Raw genomic sequence first — 6,954 nt, forward strand, 5'->3', positions numbered from 1 at the left:
TCTCACAAAAGTATTCCAAAGCTCATCACTTATCATCTCTTTTTTTTTTCCCCATCAGACATTTGGTTCCTTTTGAAAACATTTTGCACTGCAATCTGTGTGCTGGCTTTTAAGCTCCCAAGTCACATTAATTCCTACTAAGCAGGGAACATTTTGTAATTTTTAGGAGTTTGTTTCTAGTTGCATGCCATCTTGCATGGCTGCTGGAAAGAGTAAAGAAATGGATGATTAGCCATCTTGGCAATTTGAGAGTGCTGATGAGTGTTAGTTTGTGCTGTAGTGACTATGGAAGAAAGAATAATGCATTGAATTTTAACGTTAATGCAAATCTTAAATAAATATAAAAGTGCTAAACTGAATATTAGCTTTTCCCAGCCTCACAGATCACACCCTTAATTCTGAGCATACATATGGTTTTTCTGCTTCTCTGCAAAGTTAAATGCTGATGCTACCTAAAGATCTTTTCCTTCCACAACCACTTCACCAGCTTGTTCTCAATATAAGTAATGACACTAAGTCTTCCACAGAGGTGACAAGTGCATCATCACCTTGAAATGTTCCTGAAAATACAGCTTTTCTTTGCCTAACAAAGGAAAAGGTTGTGAGCTGTCAGTTGGGATGCCAGTTCCAGAGGTGACCCACAACACCTGCAGTCCAGTGAAAGGGAAGCGAACAATCCCTACAAGACTCCTAAGACGTCATACCAATTTTAAGGTGGCATTTGGCTGCCGAACTGCAAGACTGAGAATCTGTGTCTTTTAGTATTGTCAGTCAAGAGTCTGCGCAATTTCCAGCAGAGATGCCGTATGTGCAAAGGCTATGCCCTTTGGATTATATCCTAAGCTTTGCATTCCTGGCCATTCGTGGGACAGAACCTGAGGTGCTTTTGATAGCATATCAAGATCAGCTGCATCTGCCCTGCTTCAGGGATTCTGTAGGGTTATGCAAATCCCTCTTCATAGGTGAAATACTGGTAGCTGGTAGAACTAGTGCCTGTGGAAGTATGTCATGGATGTTGCCTGTGAATACTTCAAGCACAGCTTATTTTACCAAGCAAGTTAATTATATGGGTTCTATTTTAATTGGCAATAAACCCAAATCAATCTTCATATCGAGAAATTTCATAAAGCAAGTATTGAGCTATGAAACAACCTTCAAAATAATTAGCTAGAAAAGGAAGAAAAAGAGGCAATAGCATCATTTTAATTGGAAACAAGTAGTTTTAAGAAAGGAAGAGTGAGTAGATCCCGGTTACATATGTACAGTGGATAAAGAGTCTGCTAGCGAGCTCCAGAGGCAGTCCTTTTAAATTAACGTGAATGAGTACACGAAAACAACAGGTAAGAGCATCCCAGAGAAAACAGTTTTAGCCTTCGGCAGCAAGGCTTAATTTAAGGGTACTGCTCTTGTAGCCTCTGCCACTTGCTTAGCGGAACTAGTGAATTCTAGCTATAAGAGTGACAAAAAGAAACCACCATCTGTAAGAGACAAAGACAAAACGCACCTCAGCTTCAACATGCCCTTGACTAAAGCCCTTACAAAGCCCTGTTAGAACAAAATGTATGTGATTATGTGGCCAGAGAACTGCAGATCTGAGGTACCTTTAGTATGATATGCTTGTGAAAGAACTTATTTTTCTTTCTGAAGATTCAGAAGGAATAAATGTTGACAGTGGCTGTATAAAAATAGTAAGATATTTTCAGTGTCTAAGTTCCTGCTACTCTCAGAAAAAGAAGAATGAATGAAACTCAGTTAGAAAGGTCATTTGGACACTGTTATGGATTAATACACTACCAATATTTTAATCCATGAATTGCAAAAATGCACCCACAAATATAAAGATATGCACATGGAGAGATATATATATATATATATATATATATATGTATATGATTTTTTCATTTCAGAAAAATAAATCCAAAGCAGGAAAATCGGATATTTGTAACCTTTTGTCAACAAATTTCTTTTTAGCTTGGGACCTTGCTATGCCAAATTGAAGTCTGAGCAAATTTACATGGTTTAGAAAAAGCTAATTTTAGAAAAATTATGGTTTCATAATGGAAACTGTGACAGGCCTTTAACGGTAGCAGCAAGAACAACTAATATAATAATACATCTTAACGTACCTTCTTGGAAAACATAATTGCAAAGCAATTAGATGTAAGACTCCCTACCTACCAGCTTCCTCCACCTCCCCCAGGAGAATGTTGACACCCATATTAAGATTAATTTTAAATTAGCTGGGAAAGAGTCATGCTGGCTCCGCAGTGTAGTAGATCGTCGCATGTCTTTGCAAAGCTGGTTCCATTGGTTTTGAGGCAGTGGGCTGCAGACAGTGATGTCCCTGAGGTTTTGCAGGGTGAAGGCTGACTGGGCATCACAGGGCTGCTTAGTGGTCAGCTTTCAACAGCCTTTTGGCATCTGGAGCTCATGGCATCTGGAGCATTTACTCCCTGCCATCAAGCTGTGGAGCACGGTACCAGTCACCTTGGCTTTTTGGGATCACAGCATACCTATCAGCAGGTCACACAAACCCCTGTCCCTCCCCTCACCCAAACGGGTCACACTGACCAAACTACTACGCTAGAAGTCAGGTGCCAGAGGTAGTTCCTTGATATTATGTTCCAGAGTTTCATTATTGTTGTTTTTTCGAGGCCAGAGAATATGAAAGGCATAGTGTGCACCTTAATACTGGACTGATATGATCCAGTCAGGGTATGACTGAGCAGAATTACTACTTGAGCTTCACTGGGTTTTGTGGATCTAAAAAGCCAGCACAGACGGCCACTCTCCCCGGATCCTGTTATCTTTTGTCCATAGCGTGCTCACTTCACTTTCTGGCTATTCCTGAGCACCTCAAAAAGCCACCATCACAGAAGTTCCAGCGTTACCATTTACATTTTCTCTGGGTGCTTGGCAGAGTTAGTACCCTGACTAGTCGTGTTGAAAATTCAATGGCAGGGTTGGTGTCCCGCTCCATCCTGTGCAGCTCTCCTTGTGCAGCTCGATACCTGTGCAGCTCCTGTACCCTGACCAGTCCTACAGAACTTCTGTACCTAATCAGTCCTTGGACTGGCTCTGCAATTTCATGGGAAAAAAGCTTGCATTCTGACTAGGGCTTTGCAGGGTGTGTATCACTGAGACGTAAAACAGAAATATGCCTGTCATTTTGTTGTTGATACTTGGGATGAGATAGAGAAAATGTCAGCAGAGGATGAGCTGCTAGCAGCGCAGAGCTCTGCATCCCATTCTTTTTCTCTTTCTCTCCTCTTCTTCCTGCTTCTGTGTACCACTTGCTGCTCCTGTCATATATTTCCACACTGGTCTTGAAGCCTGTCAAGGCCTGAGACTTGAATACAGGCTAAAACTTCTGGTTATAGCTCCTAATTTTCTTCTTTCTTATTTTGTCACATTTGTCACTGGGTTGGACTGCACATCCACCGTTGTTGCGACGGAGGGAAGACACAGTCACTCAATATGAGTGATCAGCAGACTTCGTTTATTGTCCCTTACAGTCACCTTTTATGCCTTCTTATAATTAGCTCATACATATTACAAAAGTTAAGCTCATTATTGGTTAGTTGCCTAAATACCAAGCCCGCCCCTAGTTTCTCTTCTGTAGTTATCTGTTCCCACCTGCAACATTCTTTTCCCACCGAAATCTTCCTGTTATTGTGTAACAAGGACAGCCAAAGACAGTGTATTTTGCTTTACTTCAGATAAGCTGAGAGCCATGTGCATTTTTGTCCAGCCAGCTGGACTATGTCTATGTGACCCTTTTCAGCTAGCCAGTTATCCACACACCGTCCCTAAAAATCCTCACTATTTCCCACCTTCCACAGCAGCTGGGATGGGCTTCAGGTTGGCGCTCACCCCCCTGACTGTCAGTTCATGGCTCAGAACAAGGCAAGTTGTCCCCAGGAAGAGTTTTATCTGAAAACTCCTACAGGTTACGGCTCTCCTGTTCATTTGTGCAGATTTGATACAGACATACACACTTACAAGAACACTTCCCCAGCAAAAACACGTATTCTGCCTCACTGCATAACACGATCCAAGTCTGTGAAGTACCGCTAAGAAAAGTAATACTGCCTTTGATAGGGAAATTGATGGATTCTAGGTACTCTGACAGGAAATAAAGTCCAAAAAAATTTCCAACTTGTTACAGACTTGGCACATGCACTTCTCATTTTGCTGTAATTACAACAAACCCAGTGCTAGACTATTTTGTCTTAGGTATGTTTATTTTTCTAAAAGGATTTAAACATCTTGTTGTTAAGCAATGCTTGCTTTTTAACTTGCCAACAGAATTACCAAAGACCCTACCCAAGAACAGCTTTCACCCTACTCTATAAATGCATAAGTTTTGAGGCAACTGCCTCTCTCTCAAAAACATGGGAGGCTGGAGAACTTCTTCTCACTTACTTGAAGCTATCTTACTTCAGACTGAAAGTTTGAAGATGCATTTTTGCTGAACACTGGCAAACACCTCTGAGCAGGTCACTCATGCCTTGGGGATATAATGTCAGATATTCCTTTCAAAGGCAGACTATTTCAGAAAAGTCTTCTGCCAAACACTAGTGACACATGATGGCAGGAACTAATCAGACACCACTTACTTTTGAAGAAATAAAGTTTAGAGTTGATCAGCTAATGCCAGATAGAGTCTGTGCTAGTGCGGAAAGGCAGTTTCCCACTAAATGTGGTGGAAAAGTAGAAGCACACTGTCTCAGACCATCTCTGACCAAATCAGGACCCATGGATGAAACAAAGGCATACAAGATTTCCTAAATTGTGACTGCTTCATTAATCCTATTCTAAACATTTACATAATATGCGTACATATATGGTTTCTTTCTTTATGGGGAGCTGTCCTGGTTTCACATGGGATAGAGTTAATTCTCTTCTCCATTGCTGGTTCAGTGCTGTGGTTTGTATTTGGTGTGGGAATGATGCTGACAGCACACTGTTGTTTATGGTTGTTGCTGGGTGATGTTTACACTAAATCAAAGACTTCTCAGTTTCTCAGTCCCTGCCAGCGAGAGGGCTGGAGGGGCATGGGAAACTGGGAAGAGACACAGCCAGGGCAGCTCACCTGCGTGAACACTCAGAGGTGTTCCATGTGACAGCACATCATGCTTGGTATATACACTGCGGGGGGAGGTGTTGGCGGGGGCTGCCGGCCGTTGGTCAGGGGCTGGCTGGGCACCGGTCAGCGGGCGGTGAGCGGCTGTACGGCTGTACTGTGCAGCACTGGGTTTCTTTTCTCCCTTCCCTTTGGAATCTCATTCCTCTCCCCTTCTCTTTTTCATTATAACTGATATTGTTATTGTCTACTACTACTACTACTACTACTATTATTATTATTATTAGCAGCAGCAGCACAACCAATTATGTTTTATTATTATGTTTTATTTTATTTCCATTTGATTTTTAAATTGTTCTTATCTCAACCCTTGATTTTACATTCCTTTCCAGTTCTCCTCCCCATTCCTTGGGGTGACAGGGCACTGAGCAAGCAGCTGCGTGGCACTTAGCTACTGGCTAGGGTTAAACCATGATGGGAGCTTACATGCCCGACAGAGTAGATTTTTAAATGCTAGTTTAAAAAGGGATTATTATGAACAGGATGGGGGAGATGGGATTCATTCCTGAGGCTGGATATGAAATCACTCAGCACAAGGCCTGTGTCTTTTACTGTAATGTCATGGAAGCTAAGGAAGATCATACACCTTTCTTCCTCTAATTAAAAACCCCTTAAATACATAAAGGAATGTAGCCTAACTTTCACATTTCAGATTATGAAATAGATTTTATATGCCTCCTTACATTTTTAAAATCCAAAATTATTATTTTATTTTTTCAAGTTCAATTAAAATATTTAATAAATGTAAATAGCAATGCCACAAAAAAATGCTATTCAAGTGGTTAAAATGTTTCATAAAAAGCATTGCATAAAAATTTTATAACTATCTCTTTTTTTCAGAGGCTGCTCCTATGAGCAAAACTATGTGATTATAAAAAAAACTTATGCTGAGAATGTCTGGATCTCAGACACTTATTTTTATTGGTTACGGGGATACTTCTGGTGCACTGCAGAGCTAGAATGGCATCCATAGAGATTATGCTGTATCCCTACCGAAACAGATGCTGCTGTGAAAAAAATTGCTGGCTATGGTGCCACACGTGTTGGTATCTCCAGCCACTCCTAGTCTAAACCGGCTGAGTCACATGGGAAAACGCTTATGTGCCTTGCCACAGCGCTCACAGCCCTGCACAGGGCTGGTTACAGCTCCAGGGTTTATGATGCTCACACAAAACAGAGAATTGCATTTGGCATTCAGTGTCAACACCACACGCATGGAACTAAATTGTTCTATGTCAGGAACCCAATAAACTGCTAGGATCTGAGCCAAGATGGAAAAATTTCCAACTTGTTACAGACTTGGCACATGCACTTCTCAAGTCTCTGCCAAAAGCTGCCCTCAGGCTCTGCAGGACTCTCAGAAACCTCTGTTCACCTCCAGCTGCTGCCCAAGCACTGTGACGGTGTTGTGTATGAAATGAGTCTTCTTTGCATGAGTCAGCCCAGTCAGGTTAGCGATGCTGTTGACAGTCAAGTCCCACAGAGTCACCAGCAACTTCAGTAAGCCTCAGCACAAGGCTCCTAGTTACAGTTTGTCCCTGATCCCTCAGAAACGTGTTCTCCAGTAAATGCCAAGTTGTCACCAAAAACTTGTGCTTTGACAGATCTGTCACATGGTGTCACATATGAATGAATAAAGAAATAGATAAATGATCAGATAAGCAGAATGCACACAGAGTCCCATGATGCAGTCTTTTTCTCACCATCCCTGATAAAGAAATGACTGAGGAAACACTACAAGACTGGAGAACACATTACCAGTCTGTAGGAATTCTGACATCGCACACTGACAAGGCCTTTGTCTGAAA

Source organism: Falco cherrug, chromosome Z (genome assembly GCF_023634085.1).
Source record: "Falco cherrug isolate bFalChe1 chromosome Z, bFalChe1.pri, whole genome shotgun sequence".
In the NCBI taxonomy this organism is placed as follows: Eukaryota; Metazoa; Chordata; class Aves; order Falconiformes; family Falconidae; genus Falco; species Falco cherrug.